Source organism: Typopeltis vanoorti, chromosome 6 (genome assembly GCF_054136105.1).
Source record: "Typopeltis vanoorti isolate ZY-2024b chromosome 6, IOZ_Tvanoo_1.0, whole genome shotgun sequence".
NCBI lineage: Eukaryota > Metazoa > Arthropoda > Arachnida > Uropygi > Thelyphonidae > Typopeltis > Typopeltis vanoorti.
The window spans coordinates 133,042,501-133,064,099 of NC_143554.1; the positions used below are offsets into that span (position 1 = coordinate 133,042,501).

At 34.6% G+C, this 21,599-nt stretch overlaps 1 protein-coding gene across 1 annotated transcript in view; it reads right to left on the reverse strand.

Moving 5' to 3' along the window:
- Rab3-GEF (Rab3 GDP-GTP exchange factor) overlaps window positions 1–21,599 on the reverse strand; it is a 1,186,669-nt gene that overhangs the window by 1,142,332 nt on the left and 22,738 nt on the right. The gene's annotated exons all lie outside the window — the stretch shown is intronic.

Consider the following 21,599-nt stretch of genomic DNA (forward strand, 5'->3'; position numbering starts at 1 on the left):
TACATATAATATTATATGTAAAATATCCACACCGACCAGAATTACATAGAAAAAAGCGCAATTTTTCTAGAAACAAGTTCTACTACAAATCGACTTTCAGTTGAATAACAACAAATAAAGATTCCTTGAGATTTACGATAATCGCTGGTCTTTTCCAACTGAAAGACGTCTGTCATGTCGTTCCTCGGACAGCGAACATTCGAAAAATATAAAACATCCACAATCCAACATTCCTCAGAACATGCAAAAAATATAAATAAAAAAATAAAAATGTTCAACCAGAAAGTATGAAGCAGGCATACTGCATACCCACATACATTTCTTTTTATATATACCAACTCCACCCTGGAGAGGTTGCAAAACCTAGAGCACATTAGCGTCATCATTTATGTGAGTCATGGATTTCCCCATAAATCGTGAATCGTTATTCATGATTTGTGAGGAGTTAATATGAAGAGTAAAAACAAAGAGAGAACTCAGTCTCTTAGTTAGGCCTCGACAAGTCCCCTTGCAAATCACTATGCTTGGTCCCTTTTAATTTGACATACTTAGAAAAATTAAACACAGAAACAAACACTTACGTGAAATAAACTTATAGTAAAATTTTCCGTATGTATCATAGGCATCCTTAGTACACTGAAAATGGAGCACAATACAAAATTACAATTAAAGAATCATTTTCAAAAAGCTTAAATTTCACTATTGCGTTAATAGGGCAATAAATGGTCAGTAAAATTCACAGTTATATAAAAAAAATACAATAATGTATTAATCAGAAACATGCATAAAATGATGTAATAATAATTCTTCACTAGCGGGAAGAATTATTGGAAAGCTTGAAGAAGACTGCAGAATTACTGACATTGCCAGAGAGTTTGGGATCTCACATAGCATTATATTCAGGCTCTAAGCAGCTTTTCAAGCCAATGTAATGGTTTCCAGAGGTTTGTTAAAAGGTCGTTCGCGCTCTACCACGGAGCTTGAAGACAAGTTTTTGATTTTAACAGTAAAACGTAATCAATACACCACTGTAGGTCAGCTTGCAAGTTGGCTCCATTCAAGTACGCGGATATCTCGACAAACTGTGACAAGACATCCGCGACAAGCAGGCCTATATGCCCGAAGGCCTGTAGTCTGCGTCCCTTTATCCACAGATCATTGTGGAGCATGAAGGTTGTAAACTACCATCTGGTTGACAAAGAATTAAAATATCTCAAAAACTTGGTTGATATTTTTTTCTTCTTCTAAAGTAAACTGAATTCTCGGATGAGTCATGTTTATTTTTGAAACGGATAGTTTTTAAATTGGATGATGAACCTTTCCATATTGCAAATATATCGTCTACATATTGGTACCATATTGTAGGCTTAGGAGAAAAGTCTTTAAAGAGACGTTCTTGAAAATCTTCTATGTAGTAATTTGTAATCGTAGAAGAGAGAGAGGACTACCCATGGTTGTTTCTTCAACTTCTTGATAAAATTTGTCTTGTAAACGAAATAACCAGAGTGTATTTCAAAGTTAAACCGTTTGAAGATATCAGGAGGAAAATCTTGTTTAAATAAATTAATAGTAAGTAACAAAGAAATGTTTTGTTTGTGAAAAGAGATAATATATCTAGATTAAATAATATATATAATGGTTCTAAATGTATATTACAAACTGGTTTAAAATTTAGAAAGAGATCTAAAGACTGGTTATCACTAGTTTGTCTTACTTTGGACAGTCTGGCAGATCTGCAGCAATGTGAGGAACATAAATCTTACACCCTTTACCATGAACTGGAACAGTGGCTTATCAAAACGCAGAACATGCCATCTTGACTAAACATAAGAGTTTAACAAAAAAAAAAAAAAAAAAAAAATTAAGCTTTCACTGAGAAGTAGATTCCTCATAGAGCACTTATACGAGATATAAAGAGATTTGTTAAAACCTTTCTACACCGACCGAACTTAAGATTTGATGGCCTTCGGTTATCCCCTTTATGGTAAATATTATTACATTACTTTTATTCAACTAATTGATTATTATATTTGGGATAATTGGAAATTTTACTTACCGTTTATTGTCCTATTAATGCTATAGCGGCGCTTTTTTTGAAAATCATTCTTTAAATGTACATTTTGTTCCATTTTCAATGTACTGAGGATGCCTATGATACATAGTCGAAATTTAGTTTCTGCGTTTAATTTTTCTAAACATACTTGGATTCTTTCCAGACACGGCCTGGCAGAGTAAATAGATGATAGTTGGATTATACGGGAGAGATTCGCTAAATAGGGAGGTTTGGGATTCCTACAGCATTTGGCATATCCTTGAAGCCATCGCTCATATTACATGTAACAACAGGGTTGGTGGAAGCAGAAAAAGCAGCCTTCTAGATACCAAATATGGAATTAGCCATTTCAAATTTTCAATAAGCAATGAAATCAATGGCGTTTTCCAATAAACGGCTACCTAGAAATCTAGTTGTGTTTCCTCCAAACAGGGAAGATATGTTATTTATTTATTATTATTATGTATTTATTTATATTTTATTTTACTTATTTATTATTTATTTTTTTGATAATACTCGCCAACGTCAGAGCTCTGTTTGTGGAAACAAGTACAAGCCATGAGAAGGTGAGGATTTAACTTTTGTTGGAAATCGGTAATCTATACCCTAACTCGTCACTAATAGTTAGTTCATAGCTACTAATGATTTTACTGACTTCTGGACGATAGTATGGCAGACAATGCCGACATCTCGTGTTCCTAAACCCTATATCCGAAACTGGTCTATTATGATCTGAAATAATGTCAGTTGTAGGGTCCATATTTTGAGTTGCGATCCCAGAAACTCAGATTAAAATCCATTGGCGGTCGGCAATGGGTGGACTAGAACAGCTTCTCTGCTTTTACAACTAACAGGTTGTGGATTCGCATTTTTCCAATGTAGTATGGATGCTTTCGAAACGTCTTTACAATCTTTCGAGGGTGGGTTCCAATTCTATTAAAAAATAATAATAATAATAAAATAAAAACAGTTGTGCCATCCTTTTCGACTGCGCTAGAGAAATACCCTAAAGGCAATCGCATGTTTATCGAGTCACAGTCTTTAAAGATTCTTTCTTGCAGAGTTAAAGTAGGTCAGTAGCTTGAAGTTTAAATGCATGAATTGCAAGGGACCACCAGCACATTTTAACACCCACTTCCAGAGATCAACTGAGATTTCTTGAGAATATCAAGTGTTTATTTATAAACAAAGACAACTTAGTGCCGTTTTCTGATAGTTACTGGGATATATCATCAACTGCGTATCCACGAATCAATAACAGGCCAATAGAATTTGTATCTGAATAACTTACTATGCTGATTTCAAAAATTATATATATTATAGGTTACAAAAGGATGTTTCACAAACATCAGTGCATAATGCGCATTCTTTACAAATTCCGTAACAACTTTGCTACCACAAATATGCAAATACACCATTGGTTTAGCGATTTTATTCGAATATATATAAAAGACCGATATTTTAAGATGTACTTGAAAGGGGGAAAATAATTCTCATTTTCGTGCTCGGCCTTCTTGAATTACTTGAATTGATAATTAAATTACTGTATGTGGACCTGTGTAATCGGTCATACTGTAATGAATACATGTAAGAGGGAGCAAGATCTACTGTGATAAAGCAATTCATTTTGAATCCGTGGAAAGTGTTTCACTTTCTTTGTCTGTGAAAGTTGTTTGGTAAATGATTTGAATGCTATCTTTGATTGGCTACCGGTGGAGATTGAACAGTCCACTCAGTCTTCAAAAGCTAGAAAGGGTTAAAGGGCCTCGCCTACTGCCTATAGGAGAATAAAAGGCATTAATTTATTATTATTATTATTATTATTATTACTACTACTACTACTACTATTATACTTAGTAACATAATACTAAGTTCGAGCTAGTAAGGGTTCGTTCAACAAGAGAAAAAAAAGTAAGTTACATCTGAAGGAATAACAAAATTTAAATTAGAGATAATGTAAATTCTGAATAAAACTGATAGTCGTAATGAGTTCATTATCTTGTGATGTGAATCCTAACTACAAATAATTGTGGACTTAGTGTACGTTAGCACTGAGCCGGCTGTTATCTTAAGAAAGTATTTTTAAATAATTTTCTTTTATAAAAGAAGCAGTTTGCTTTTGCCACTGATTCAGTTTTACAGTTTCCGCCGACTGCATTAAAATTACTCCGCTACACTTCATTATATCGAAAATAATCATGTTTATATCGTAGTACTAGCATTCATAAATATTGAAGCCAGATTTATTATCAACAGTCTGCATCGAGAAGACCTCTCAAGATAGCAAATATGTGTTTAATATAATCCATTAGAAAAAATCACTTACAAAATATTTACTAAATGAGAATAGCTCCCTTAATTTGATCCCGGTGAAATTTCCACAGTATATAATATGCACATACCTCAATGAAATTTGGGTAAAGATTTAATCAACGCGTCTCTGAGATCTGTAACACAAAAGTCGAATACTGGACAGATGTCATAAATGACTCAACGTTAAACAAAAATGTTGACTTACGCTTAAGGTGAATATGGAAAATATTTGTTGAAAATAATAGTACGCTAGTAATACGCATCCTCTGTGTTGAAACTAGACTTCTAAGCCTTTCTTCAACCGTTTCCCGAGTTGATCTCTGGTACGGGCAAGTCGGTTTTTTCTCGCGGAAACTCAAGTTTTTCGTCCCATAAATTCAAGAAAATCAACCGTACAACCCGCATTATTTCAGACAGTAACATATCCTGTTAAGGTTAGGTACCAAGAGATGGAAGAACTGTTTCCCCGTCTTTTCATCGGTTGCAACTTATAATTCGTGATAGTCATGGGTCAGCTATCTTTGATTGCTACCGGTGCAGATTGAACTGTTCACTCAGTCTCCAAAAGCTAGAAAGGATTAAAAGGCCTCGCCTACTCCCTATGGGAGAATAAAAGGCATTAGTTTATTATTATTATTATTATTATAGTAATACAGTATGGCGCAAAAAACAGTACTGAACGTACTGTTTTTTGTGGGGAGATGAATGAAAATTTGAAGTGTGTAGAGAGAAGAGAGTAGGGAGTATAAAACGAAATACAAAATAGTACTAAAAGTGGACGTCAAGTAAGTACTTGTCTACGGAAAAAAAAAAAACATGAATTCAAATTCTGTCTGGGAAAGGAATTTAATAGGCTTTTTTTTTTAAAACAGGGCTAAACTTATGCAGAACGGAATGGATTTCACTAGCGGGTCCAAATCCTGCTAGTGAAAAGATCAGCAAAGTTCGTATAACTGTTTTTTTTTTGTTGTTGTTGTTGTTTGTTTCTATTTTTTAGTTAAAAAATGAGTATTATTCACTGATGACACACACACACACACACAGAGAGAGAGAGAGAGGGAGAGAAAGATGCGTTGATTTTATACGCCCGTGAAAAAAAAAAATTAAATTTTATGCACTAAATAATTTTTCTCCAAAAAAAAAAAAATTAAAAAAGATTATAATTTCTCGCTTTTCTATTTTGAGATCAAGTGTCTGGCTCACGGCTCTTTAACCATCGCTGATATACAGTACATGCTAATGCCAGCTAGTCAAGAAATGATCAAGATTAACATGGACCAAATCAAAATTAACACGACTCCAAAAAAGGTTGGCTTGCAATTACGACAGAAGCAAGTGAGAGATGTGACGTCAACGCATTATGTCTATTAACTGCATATGTTCTGAAACCATTTTGCGGGATGTCGAAGGGTTATTGTTGTTGCTGCTTATTGGGATTACGGCCAAAGCAACTAAGGCAATGAGGTCAGTGTATTATGTCTGTTAATTGAATTCTTCCGGCTAGTTTGCATGTTTGCGGGAGATGAAAAACCACTCCTGTATGAGACCGGCCAACTCACTTTCAGTTACAAAAGTTTATATATTTGAACAAGGGCCTGTGTAACTCAGTGGATGTGGCGTTTGCACTTAACTGCACCAAGGAAGACTTTGTTTCGAGTCTAGTCGGCGACTAGAGGAAATTTTTCTAAGCCTTTTTTTTTTTTCGACCGGTTCCCGAGTTAGTCGATCTCCGGCACGGGCAAGCAGGTTTTTCCTCCCGGAAACTCGGGTTTTTCGTCCCATAAACTCAAGAAAATCGACCGTAGAACCCACGTTATTTCAGACATTAAATATATTGGGTCAGGGACCACGAGATGGCGGCACTTGTTGAGCCGTCTCTTTTCACTGTGTGCCGCTTAATTAGTGATAACCTTGGGCCAGCTATCTCTGATTGGCTGCCAGTGGAGATTGAACTGCCCACTCAGTCTCCAAAAGTTAGATAGGTCGAAAGGGCTTCGCCTACTCCCTATACGGGAATAAAAAAAAAGATAAAAATAAATAAAAATAAAAAAGGCGTTACCTGATTTTTTAGCTGATAGTTCTACGCTTCCTAAACGAGATTCAAACCAATACCTTTCCAACCAAAGGGCATCGTCAACAGCGACTGAACTATGGACATTCTGCCCGAAGGGAAACTTGTTTCTTCTGCCTGTTCTTTATTTGAGAAACACTTATAAAGATTTACCAAGGGATTCAGATCTGGTCTTTTCTACCGAAGGACAAATATCGCGAGATCCTCACGACTTAGCAACGATCACGTCTCAAAGGAATGAAAGAAAGAAAAAATAACAACATGAACTAATCAATACATTTCTGTATTGTTTAGGATTAAACATGAGCTAAGTCAAAATTAATACGCTGATGATTTTGGTACAGGGATAAGATCAAACACAAATAGGAGGCGATCAGAAAATTTTCACAATTAATTTTAAAGTTATGACCTGTGATAATTGTCAAGTAATAGAGTGTAAAATGTGACTGCGTTGTGCACGTTTGTGTCCTTTGCGTTTTTTGCTTCATGAAAAACTGGCACACTTCAAAGAACAAAGCGTGTAGGAATGTTTTAACGTAAAGCTCACTCGACAGCAAAACATATAAGCATTCCATATTTATATAAAAAAGTTACAGTTTTATTTATATTTTACTTTATTATTTATTTTTATTTATCTGAAGAGAACTTCATGTTATGATAAATGATAATGATGATCAATACTGTGCAACTGACAACCAAACAAATAAGATTATAAATGTCAGTTGGAATAATTTACGTAAGTGCACGTAAATCATTTTCAGTTTAATAAGCAATACATACGAGAAGGGGTCTGAAAAGTTTATATTTTTAAAGTTTATATTTTTTTTATAAAGTTTAAGTTTATATTATGAAGGAAACTTATGTTCTTATATCCTCGTATGTTCTTCATAAGTAAGAAGGGGTGGATGTCAAACACGATCAAATGCCTTAGAAATATTAGAAGTTACACATAAGTTTCTCTAAATCTTTCCATTTAGGGACACTTTGGGGGCTTATGTCCGAAGGTGAGCAACAATGTTTGTGAATCGAGAATGACAGAATCCATACTCGTGATTACTAATTAAATGCTGGGTCTCCAGGTAGGTGAAACTGGTTGTTGATGGCCTCTCCATCAATGTAGAGAATATTAAGGAAGGACAATGAGACAATAGTTGAATCGCCGACTTTTATCTCACTTTTTTTGGGTAAAGATGGATGAAAGCTTGCTTCCGTGCTATAGGTAGATACTGGATAAGTATGACAGCTTTTATAGGCGGTATAGGATGGATGTTAATTCCGGAGCACATGTGCAGTTGGAGGGATACCATCTGGACCAGGAGACATATTATTATCAAGACTAATGAAGAATTTTTTCTAAAATTACTTCTGGAGAAAGATGGGTCGAGATATGCGTAGCAATTCGTGGTATAGTAGGAAATTTGCTTTAGTCGTTTAAACAAGGTTTAAAGGACCGTTGTTCCAAGGGTCTATCATATTTTTAGGTGATGATACCATCAGGATGAGAAAGAGGTGAAACAAAAATTTTGTCCAACAGCCTTGACAAGGGACCAGTATTCTAGATATATTTGAGCAGGAGACTAAGCTTAGTGCATTTGGCCCTTGCAAAGTCTACTTTGGATTCTTAATTTTATTTTTTTTTTCAAGTTGTTAGGACTGCAGTATAAGTTGACTAAGAAGATGGAATTATTAGCTTCAGCTATTGAATGTATGCTGAATTATTTAGTCTTGGGTTACTTTGTCACATTTGCTGGAGAATTATGTCTTGAATAGAGGTTGGGGATTTTGAGTGGAATGAGGAAGACAGGAAAGAATAATTTCCGTTCTGTGGTCAGAGTAAATGCTTGGACAAGAGAACGGAAGCAAAATCAAATGATGAAAATGAGGCAAAGAAATCCCGAAGGTTATTCTAATTGGAACTACTTACGGCCATAAGATATGAGGTCGGCTGGAAGAAGGACAATCTGTAGAAAAAGAAATACTGACAAGTTTATGGTCAGCATCGAAAAGAAGAGATAACTTCAAATCCGCTTCTCTTCCAGCTTAGTCTGTGATGTTAGAGAATAGGAGCCAGTATGAATTATGGACATTGAAATCTCCAAGGAGGATTATCTCACTGTACTGTTGGGTTCCAAAAGGTCAATACCGTCATCAGAATTACAAGCACAATAATAAATACAGCAAATTGATGTAACGAAACTAGGAAAAGGTGGAGTTTTTAACTTAAGCCAAAGAAGTATAAAAGAGATGCTAGGTCTGTTAACCATTAGAGTAATATATCAGACTTCACAGAAACACATGTTTTGCGCTGCTTACCGGAAGACAGCATACATGTGCAATGTGGAAAGCTGTAGTCATAGTATATTCCATTTCAGGCTCAATAATGAATAAGTGGTTGGTTGAACGCTTGTAAGTGGTAGTGGGCATCATTCAGGTTAGTACTGACACCTACTAAAATCACTTTTAGTATTGATATTAGATATATTATTCTAATTAAAAATTAGATTAGAATGTTTTAATATAATAAACCTATATTTCATAAATGACTATGGAATTTAAGGATAACTAGTAATAAAATAGTAATCGTAAATGTATTTACGTATTTCAGTCCCATAACTAATAGCAGATCAAAAGACTCACAAGGTCACATGCCTTCTCGATATTCACGGGATTAAAATATTGATGGAATAACTTTCTTCAGTAACTTCAGTCATTTTCTCAGAAGCCTGGAAAGTAATAATTCACTTTGGATAGCTAAGATATAAAACAGTGAGCAGAATGTTTACTAGAATAAGTGAAGCTTACTGAAGGCCCCACCACTCATAAATCGCCCATTCATTCATCTGCCTTCTGTAATGTAATCTTCCGTAGTTCACATGTGCGTTCTGATTCATGTTATGCCGTTACCTAAAATTTTCAGGGATTTGAATACTTCTACACTGATGCCAATTCACCAGAATAAATATTCACATATTTTAAATGATAGAAATTATACGTGTAATCACTATTACAATTATTATTCAAATAAATGTATTAAATTTAGACGAATATATATATATATATATATATATATATATATATATATATATATATATAACTTGCCATCCGACTATTATATATAATCCGACCAATAACCTGCCTGCCAACAACTTTTAAGCTACTCACAGGCATACTAGCTGATAAAATATACAGCTATCTTAAAGCAAATTCTCTTCTTCCAATTGAACAAAAAGGTAACAGCAAAAATTCAAGAGGCACAAAAGACCAATTGCTGATTGACAAAATGATTCTTAAAAATTGCAAACGTAGAAAAACCAACCTTCATATGGCTTGGATAGATTATAAAAAAGCGTTTGATTCGGTGCCTCATAGTTGGATTTTAAAATGCACAGAACTATTTGGTATTAGCGAAAATGTGCAAAAAGTTTTGCAATCCAGCATGAAAAACCGGAAAACAACGTTGGTTCTAAACAGAGAAGAAATTGGAGAGGTAAACATAAAAAGGGGCATCTTTCAAGGAGACTCATTATCTCCTCTATTGTTAATATTGTCACTGATCCCCTTAACTAGAATTTTAAATAAAACTGCTCATGGTAATCAAACTGCGCAAAAGAGTGCAAAGATATCTCACCTTTTATACATGGACGATCTGAAGTTGTATGCAAAATCAGAGAATGAACTCGGATCGTTGCTTAACACTGTGCACATATTCAATCAAGATATATCAATGGATTTTGGCTCAGACAAATGTGCAATTGCTGGAATAACAAGAGGAAAGTTTGAAGATATGAACGAAATCGAGCTGCTCAATGGTGAAATAATCAAGGTAATAAAATTCGAAGACAGCTACAAATATTTAGGAATTTTAGAAGCATCACAAATTCTGCACAATAAGATCAAAGAAAGAACTAGAGCAGAATACATAAGACGATTAAGAAAACTCCTTAAGTCAATGCTTAATGCTGGAAATTTGATAAAAGCAATTAATACCTGGGCCATACCTGTTCTGAGATATTCAGCAGGCATTATTGAATGGACCCAGCTAGAGATGGAAGATTTAGACCGAAAAACTCGAAAATTAATGTCAATGCACCATGCCCTCAATCCTCGCAGTGGCACTGATAGGCTATATCTATCACGCAAAACAGGAGGTAGAGGATTATTACAAGTGAAGCAAGTTATTGAAGAAGAAAAAAGAAATTTAAATGATTATCTGCAGCAAACAACGGAAAAATTTCTAATTGAGGTAAGGAAAGAAGGTTTATTTAAACCCGTGGAGACAAAATTGGAATACAAAATCAAGTAAAAGTGAGAACTGAAAGATGGAAAAATAAGGCATTGCATGGAAAATACCTTCACAGCATAGAGGACAGCACTGACAGCAACTTCACCTGGCAATGGTTGAGAAATAGAGCACTAAAGAAAGAAACAGAATCATAATTTTTGCAGCGCAAGAACAGGTCATTAAAGCCAAAGCTATGAAGGCAAAAATACAAAAAATTCAAGAAGACAGTAAATGTAGATTGTGCAAAGAAAATGAAGAAACGGTAGACCACATTATAAGTGGATGCAACAAAATCGCACAAATTGAGTACCGTAAAAGGCATGATAACGTAGCTAAGATAATCCACTGGCATTTATGTAAAAAGTATGGGTTTGAAGTATCTAAAGACTATTGGAAGCATAAAGTTCACCAGAAAGTGGTTGAGAATGAAAAAACTAAAATACTCTGGGCTTTCAAAATCCAGACCGACAAAAGCTTGGAATGTAATACACCCGATATCACAGTGGTTGAAAAAAAGTGAAAACAAGGGTGTTAAGTTTATCGAAATATCAGTACCAGGAGATAGTCGGATTGACGACAAAGAAAATGAAAAAAATTACAAAATAACGCGATTTGCAAATCGAAATTGAACGAATCTGGCAAAAGAAAACGAAAGTTGTTCCCATAATAATAGGTGCTTTAGGAGCCATCCCAAAAACATTGAAAAAATATCTAGAAGCACTTGAGTTAGATGGATTAAAAATTGGGCAGCTGCAAAAGGCCGCTTTGTTCGGCACAGCTTTCATTTTCAGAAAGTATTTCCACAACTCATAGGCCCTTGGGTAGGGCTCGAATTAGTGAATATAACCAGCCTTTTCTTAAGAATGAGGAAGCAAATCAAGCTTTGATGAATATTATATATATATATATATATATATATATAATTAATTAATTTTTTAACTTGGGGATACGGTATATTAGGGTTACCAAGTAATTTTATAAGCTCGGTTATTTAACTCCTAATCCCAAATAAGCAAACAGTTTAAGTTTGCGCCTGAAACATAGTTCAAGTCTAAAGATGGTACAACACCAGGGCAACTCATATATATATATATATATATATATATATATATATATATATATATATATATATATATATATATATATATATATATATATATATATATATATATATATATATACAGGGTGTTCGGGATAAATTTGACATATTTATAATTAATTATATTTTTCAGTAAGTTACATGTATTAACACACACTTCTCTTCATTTAAAAGTTTGGACCCTTCTTCATTCATATACAAGATGTCAGAAAGGATGGATAGCTGGAACCCACCTGAATCATGGAAGAGAATAACTTGTATCATGATGATTCGTGCCCGCCATCAAAATAAGGATATTACGACTGCTGCCCAATGCTCCCTGAATACAGTAAAAACAATCAGGCATGAACTAGAGACTTGCAATGGTGACTACGAGGATGTAGCAAGAAGAAAGATCCCTAGCAGACGATCTGATTGCGTTCGTACAGCAGAATTCCTCGCAAATCTGCAGGAACAGGTGTTGAAGAACCCTGGCATTGGAATTCGGGCTTTGTTCGTGGAGTTGCTAACTGTAGTCAAGCCCTGGATAACAAGGGTAGCCAATGGTAGGCCGTATGTATGGCAGCAGGATTCGGCCCCTTGCCACACCTCTGGGAAAAGTCAAAAATGGTTGTCTGAAAATTTCTACGACTTCACCAGTCCAAATGTTTGGCCTCCAAACTCCCCAGACCTTAACCCCATGGATTATTTTGTATGGGGCGCAGTTGAAAAAGACACCAATCGCACTTCCAGTAATACAAAAGCCCAGTTAATGGATAAAATTAAAACAGTTTTTGCGGCCCTTCCCAGGGAGACTGTAGCATCAGCTTGTTCGAGGTTCCGAAGCAGAATTGAAGCTGTGATCGATGCTAATGGTGGTTATTTTGAGTAAATCTTGTTGATAGTATTGTAATTAATTCTGCCTGTAATGTTTTTTTGTCAATTCATTAAATTTAATAGATACAAAGAAGATTTTCTTTTTCCTTACGAAACTGTCAAATTTATCCCGAACACCCTATATATATATATATATATATATATATAAAACTTTACTTAATAGTTAACTGCGAAAATTATTTAACAAGAGGAATCTTTATATGGACTCTTTCAATTGGAGGTGAGTTTGCCAATCTCATTCGGAGGTAGCAGGAATTTTTTCTGCGGGAAATTGGAGATTTACATCCCGCATACAGACAAATCGGCCAACAGGACTCACGCAATATACAGCCAAAAATACTATTGGTGTTGAGCGGTAGATGGCGTTGTGTGTTGATGGCTGTAATGTCGTAGCGTATAGTTGGAGGATTAAGTAGAGAAGACGATGAGCTATTACTGTGTAGTGGAGTAGTGAGCCCTCCCATGAGGAGTCCCAGGACTCCACGGAGGTTTCACGTAATAACAACAACAACAACAATAGGGAGAAGTGAACAGGATAAAGTGTATTCATATCAATATTGGATTTCTTCTCTAGAGCAGAACCTACAAAAATGTCATTGTCTCCAATTTACAACCAATCGGAAACGGCCACGCAACAGCAATAGTTTTGTGTACTATACTGCTCAAAACAATTAGGGAACACTTTGGTTTTCTTGTAAATTATAAGGTTATAAGATAATTTACAAATGTAACACATTTATTTTAAAATATTATTAATATACACTGTAGAACACGTAACTGTGTAGAAAATCATGTTAAGACTTTCCGAAACGGTCGAGCCGTATTAGCATGTGGGGGTATAAAAGCGTCATGGGCGAATGCTGGTCTTGAAAGTCACGCTTGCTCTTGTTATCATTCAGGAATTGAGAGATGTGATTGAAGTCTGATTAGCGGAATAATGAATTACTAACCATTTAAAACTACATATTTAGAAATTTAATCAACATTTTAATTAAAACAAATACAACATTTATTTTACAAATGATATTCTACCTTTTTCAATTTAGCTACTTGAATACAAATTTTACCCTACGGTTCTTCTTTATGAACTGGTCAATAACATCGTCATAAAAAGTTGGTTGTAACTTAATTTTCCCAAGCAACACGCACACTTTTAAAGGCTGGCTGAAGCTCACTGGCTAGAGCTACGTTGACTGCGTATGGCCTGTGTTTAAGCAACAGAGTGAGACGACGTGAAATGGCTATGCGCGCGCATGAAATCACAGTGCTGCTGCGAGGACTAGGAAGCTCCTACAACCGAGCGAGCATCGGCCTTCGATACACAACGCAAAGCTCAATTATTGCCGCTCAAGCTTAAGACGTCTTCTGTCTACAAAAATAAAAGCCTAAATGGAATGCTTATAAATGCGTGCATTTATTAACAAATAAATATTACTTCTCTCTCTCAATTAATGAGCTTGCGCAGCAAGCAGAGCAAGCATGAAGAATTCGCCCCTGAAAAGCGTGGCTTGTTGCGTTCACTTCCACAGTGCATAATTATCACTTCAATTGTAAACTTGTGTAACCTACCACCCATTATTTTGCTAAAAATGGTAGAGCAACATGATATCTCGGAATCCATGGCTTGGAGAACCATTGGTTGATTAGAACGGACAAACGCAGCAAGTTGTCGCTCGAGCGTGTTGTGTATCGTGTATCTCAAAGCGTAATTTCGTGACTTTGGAATCGCTTTCTGGAGAAGGAAAATATTTGCCAAAGACAAGGTCAAGGTCGCCTATCACAACAACTCCAAGAGACGATCAGTATTTGTCATTACTTGCCAGAAGAACATGCCAATCCAATCGAACATGCCTGGGATGCTTTAGGTAGGGGCGTTTCTGCTCGACTGGTGCCACCACGATCGCTTCAAGAGCTCGAAATTGCTCTCACAGAAGAGTGGGGAAATATCCCACAAAAACTGTTTGATCATCTTATCCGATCCATGCAATCAAGATGTACCGCTGGCTGTTTTGGCTGTTAATGGAGACCATACGTCCTATTAAAAATTAACAAAAACGTTTTTGGCTATTCTTGTTAAAATTATTTCACGCTAAAATGTATAGTTTCTTAAATTTGTAATAAATATCGATTATTTAAGCAATATCTCATCAATTACACCCTATCCATAAGTAAGAAATATTTATTCATGTATGAAGTACCCATAGTCATAATTATTTGCAGAAAGTTATAATTATTCGACAGAAACTAAAATATCTCCTAATTGCATGTCACTTCAACCATTTTCACACATTAGCGAAATTTCTGATAGGGCGTATGGATTCTCCAATTTTTTTTTAATAATACTTTTCTTCATTTCGAAAAATTGTTCAAAAATGATTTTACCGTTTTATATTTAATTCAAAAAAATGTCTAAAACATTTACTTAGTTACGTAAATCTACCTAGAAAATTTTAACATTCTATTTTAAGTTTAAAAATGAATGTAAAAAAATCAAAAAAAAATCAACTAACGCCTTTTATTCCCTAAGAGGGAGTAGGCGAGGCCTTTATACCCTATCTAGCTTTTGGAGACTGAGTGGGCAGTTCAATCTCCACCGGTAGCCAATCAGAGATAGCTGGCCCATGTCTATCACTAATTATAGCAGCCGCCAATGAAGAGGCTGGCAAACAAGTGCTGCCATCTCTTGGTACCTAACCCTAACAAAATATGTCACTGTCTGAAATAATGTGGGTACCACGGTCGATTTTCTTGAGGAAAATCGACCGGGAGGAAAAACCCGCTTGTCTGTGTCAGAGATCGACTAACTCGGGAACCGGTTGAAGATAGGCTTAGAAAAAGTTCCTCTAGTCAGAGACTAGACTAGAACCTAGGTCTAACTTCAAGCGGCCAAGCGCAGAGGACGCAAGCGCCACTTCCACTGAGCTACACAGGCCATGAATGTATAACTTTATAAATAAAGATATAAGCAAAATTAGAACTTAGTACCTAATTTCTATTGTAAAATCCATTTTGTAGCCTCTGTTTACAAAAGCAAATGCGCCTTGTTATGTTTTATTAATATTAGCAGTTCTCTGCTAGGAAACTGAAATCTATGTAGCAGAACTATGGCATAAACTCGAAATTCATACATTATATCTTTGAGCGCCTCCGTAGCGCAATTGGAAGAACGACGGTACATTGCGCCCTTCGATTGGAATAGGCCTAAGTTCGATTCTCGTCGCGACGGGAGGAATCTTTATCTGGTCGATTTCAATCGATGGTGAGTTAGCCGATCTCATACGGAGGTAGCAGGGTTTTTTCTCCCGGAAACTCGGGTTTTTCATCCCGCATACATACAAATCGGCCCTTCAGAACACACGCAATTTACAGACAAAAATTACTAGTTGTGGTGGTGTTGGAGGTGGGCGGTAGATGGCGTTGATTCGTAGTAGAGGTAAGGTGTAGAGACAGTTGAAGATGTCCTCCCGCGATGAGTCTTCGGACTCCTTGGAGGTATCAGGAATAATAATAATAATAATAATAATAATAGTACATTTAACTACTACCAAATATATTCCGAGATTGGTATTATATTTGTGTTGGTTCTATGTTTACGTTCTCAACTATTATCCCAAGAGAGAGTAATCTCATTAAAATCATTAATGCTTTTAATGAGGTTACATTGGACTAATTATTGTTCAGTTTTAATTGGTTGTCCATTTTCCTTGAAAGCTTTCAGAATTAAATTTCTTAAAAAATTAGTTCAAGAGTTGTTTCGTACGTAGGTGGACAAACAGATAATCATCACAAAGCCAACTTTTTTTCTTTTGTCGTTCGCTAAACAAAAAAAAAAAAGTTAATCTTGTTCACAATTCTTTTCTCTCAGCCCTCTTAGAATATGTTTGACCTTTACAAAAAATGAAAAAAAAAATTCTACAGCTGTAATAGCTAGAAAGGATAATTAGGAAACATTGAAAGACATTTATGAGATCTTCCATCAGGAAATAAACGTGAATTCCAATTGCACGTGGTTCGTAAGAGATGGCAATAATTCCCAGAGGCATAATTGACAAAGAACAGCTCAATCATCAACACCAACCGACGAATAACCAAAATAACGCAATTCTTTTTCCTCAGAGATATCAAAAGAAAGAAAATAAGATATGGAGTAAACAAATATTAAATCTTGAACAGTTTCCAACAAACGTTTCAGCAAAAAGCAGCCTCCGCTTCTCTTCAGTAGAATGTGAAATATTTTCTGACAACTGGAAGGACATTTAGATACAAACATTCATTTGAAGATAAGATCGCCTTAGGAAAGAATACTGCAGGCAGAAAGATTTAAGCATTGCTTTCTTCAGTTTTATTGATTTGTGCTTACAACTGCAGTTATGCCACATGATAGAAAAATATGACATTTGTGATGCTGGTAACCATGATCACTGAATATAAGCGCTCATTTAACAATTATCGCTTAACTTGTTAACTGAATTCGATTATGTTAAAAGCATTATCAAATAATTATTATTTTTTCTTTTATAATCTTTAGAATGATATAGTTAAAGCTCATGTTTTACCCCTTTTATGTATATTGTATATAATCCTAATCTGAAGAATCAGACCGTAAAGCGTGCGAAACTAATCGATGTAAATATACAGTAATATCGCGCCTTACGACGCTTCGCTTTACGCGATCCACTCATACAACACTTTTCAATTATAACTAATGCCCATTTATACGACGCCGAATTCGCTCATACGACGGTTTTAGCGACATCACACTGCCGTTAATAAACCGATGCACAGTATTTGTGAACTCTGTTTATTTACAATGTCATTGCTCGCCACATCTCTGTGTGTATGTTAGTGTTTCGCTATGAATTATAATACTTGTTATTTTATTTCACTTTCGTTAATAATGGCAGATAAAAATTCAAAGTAAGGGTCCTATTGCTTCTCGTGGAAAAAAAAAAGAAGAAAGAAAACACGATCTATTACATCACATACTAAGATTAAAATTAGTGACGATGGTGTATAGAACATCGAGAGCGGCCGCAGGCTAAACTGACCTCTCAAGACTGTTGTTACAGTTGTTAAAAATAAAAATAAAGTTCAAAGTAAAGTGACAAGTGCCACACTAGTTAATACTATAGCGATCCGTAAACGTGAGAATCTTATTTATATTAAGTTCAGACCTCAGTTTAGAAAGATGAAGGGATCTCACACAGGGAGATGAAATTATCTAATGCTTAGAAACGTTTATAAACATCCACGGAGGGATTCAACACAGCCAGTAGTTTGGGAAGTGGAAATGCTGTCCACTCAGCCAACAAGGGCAAGCATACATACATACATGGATCACCCAATTCTCGCAAATGAAACTAGAACTGTTTTAGGTGCGTTTCGTGGAATACGTACGTACATATTAGATTTCTATTGTCCTTTAGTCATCATCATCATACGTATCAAGGATTTAGGCCTAGTATGGCCTGTTCCGGCCTTAGAAGTCATCATTGAATCGTTTAAGAGGACGTCCTGGTTTTCTTTTTCCTAATGGCTTGTACTTTAAAGCTTGTTTTGGTAATCTTTCTGTTTTCATTCTTTGAACGTGTTCCATCCATCTATGTTTATATTTTTTAATTTTTTCAATTACTGGTTCTTGGTTTAATTCTTTCATAATATCTTCGTTTCTTTTGTGATCAAATAGGGTATACTTTGCAGTTTTTCTCATAAACTTCATTTCTGCTGTTGTTACTTTGTTTGTCTTTTTGTTTTATTGTCCAGATTTCGCTTCCATACATTAAGACCGGTAGGGCTAATGTATTGTATACTTTTAGCCTGGTTTGTTTTTGAACTAGGTTTGGTTTAAATATAGAGTTAATTACTCCTGTTATTTTTAAATATTTTGCAATTTTTATGTTTATATCTTTTTCATTTTCATAAGTGATCATACATCCTAGGTAGTTAAATGAATTCACCTGTTCTAAGATCTTGTTATCTAATACTATTTTAGTTCTTGCTGGACCTTGTCCTTTAAAGGCCATAGTTTTTGATTTTTCCGTTGATATTATCATACCATAATCTTTGGATATCTCATTTAGATTTAAAATAGCTTTTTGTAAGTTGTCCTTTAGTAAACTAGTTATTCTTGGAATTTTGTCGAAAAGATTTTATTGAGATTCAGACTGTCGAGCAGCCTCAACCTTTGTTTCAAATTTAACCATCTTCAAAAGTAAAAGTTTCGCAAATTATATACGCAACAACTGAGCCCAAATCCAGAGAGAGAGAGAGAGAGAGAGAGAGGAATTTTTATTATTTTGAATCGTTTTGCCAATGAAAATTAGTAAGAATTCTCTTCAAATAAAACAAAAATTGAGTTGATTACACAAGCTGGGGTGCAATCTAAATTACAACTTCTGGTAACATGATTTTTCAGAGCGAAGTTATCAGTTTTTATCGACACATTTTCATAAAGGTTTGTAAGGATATCGAATTTCACTTGAATTTCAGTAAAATCCATTTGGACAGAGTCGAGAAATAACTTACGTACGAATAAAAGAATCTAACTACTAGTGCTTATTCATTAGTAAGTGGTAAGCGCTTGTTGGTAGTGGGGACATACAAGAAGGACACATTCTTTGATTCAGGAATCAGAAATTGTTCTATAAACAAATTCGAAGAATGCCTAATTTTTAAACGCGTTATTATTCAAAGAAATGCCTGTAAATCTTCATTCAGATTTGACTTAAGAAAGGGCAATTGAAAACTCCTGAGATATTACACATAGTGTATAATGTTTTATTCCCTCGAATTCTATGACAATTGGAATTCATCAATAACATCTTTATACTCAGTGGTGTTTTAGGATACGGAACTAAGGGTGATTTTTACCTTTGAGCGTGGTTCTTTTGTGAGAAAAGAATTACCCTGCCAAAAAACATGAAGGATAGCGGAAATTGACTCTTGTTTCAGGGTGCTATGACTCTTCCCATGGCTAATGCGTACTTCATACAAACGTATTATATAATCGATACTGCGAACAAAGAAATACTCGTACATGAATCATTTACACTTCTGATGTTATCGAATTTCTCAGTTTTTCATGTGGGAGGACGCATTCCATAATTTGTTAGGGACTCAAGAAGAAGTTAACATGTTTTGTCATGCTTGGTGAATTGCTTAAATTTAAAAATAGTAATAATATTTAAATATCGTAAAGCAATGCGAAATTGTGGATCATAAGGTTCACTCAGTAAAATCAAAATAAAAATAAAAACATTGCGTAACAGCCTAATTTACGCGTAAGTCATGTGAGTTCGCTGAGGTGTGGGTGGTTTTCTTTACATGAACTTGAACATTCTTCTTTCTGTTGTTTACTTCTGAGTAGTGAACATATCTGAACGTCATTATTATTATATGTTATATATGTTATATATGTGAAAAGTTTTTTACCTTGGGGATAATTACTTGGGAGAAGGAGTAAAAAAACCAAGTTTATAAAATTACTTGGTATCCTTAATATATATATATATATATATATATATATATATTATGTTACGGTGAAAGTGATAAATCCGGTTATTATTAATAATTACTGGTTATTAATAATAATTACCAGTTAAAGCGAATAATTCCTAGAGGTGTCTGGTAAATGTAATAAAAATATGTTTATAGGTTTTGTATATAGGTTTTCATTCTCAATAGAAATTATAACAGCTTGGTTAGGTTAGTATATAATGAAAAAAGTAAGGAAATTACTTCTTTTGCACTCAATGAAATCAGAAATCATTATAAACTAACCTAACCTAACCTTTATCTGTTGGAAATCATTATAAACTAACCTAACTTAAACTAACCTGGATGTCGAACCAGAGTGTAGTCGTAGTTTGTCGTGGGCAGATTAATGGGGATGAACGATAAACGTTGTTGTCTCCGAGCTTAATGATTGCGGGCAGATAAATGGGGATAACAAATAAAAGTTGCTGTGGGTAGATGAATGGGGATTATAGATAAACGTCGTTGCTGTACCTCTTTCCTCATCAATGGAGAAAAACACTGATCAGTTCCTCTCTGATTTATCTATTATCCTCATTTATCTGCCCACAACAACTTTTATTTGTTATCCCCATTTATCTGCCCGCAATCATTAAGCTCGGTCCACAACAACGTTTATTTTTTATCTGCCCACGACAAACTACGACTACACTCTGGTTCGACATGCGACATCCAGGTAAGTTTAGGTTACGTTAGTTTAGGTTAGGTTAGTTTATAATGATTTCTGATTTCATTGAGTGCAAAATAAGTACTTTCCTTACTTTTTCATTATAAACTAACCTAACCTTTATTGGTTATAATGATTTCTGATTTTTGATTTCATTGAGTGCAAAAGAAGTAATTTCCTTACTTTTTTCATTATAAACTAACCTAACCTAATGTCTATTGAGAATGAAAACCTATATACAAAACCTATAAACGTGTTTTTATTACATTTACCAGACTCCTCTAGGAATTATTCACTTTAACCGGTTAAAGTGATTAATTCTCGTAAATTATTCACTTTAACCGGTAATTATTAATAATAACCGGATTTATCACTTTAACCGTAACACACACACACACACACACACACATATATATATATATATATATATATATATATATATATATATATATATATATATATATATATATATATATATATATATATATATATATGTTATATATTATTATTATGATACTGTCTAATAATTGTTTTAGTCTTGAGATATGTATCGCATTATTATTATTATTATTATTATTATTATTATTATTATTATTATTATTATTTAATAATTATACGATGAGCAATCGTTTTTATAATAAATTCAATATCGTTATAATATCGTTTAAGCAGTGGCAGCTCGTGTCTTGAAATCGTGGGGGTGCT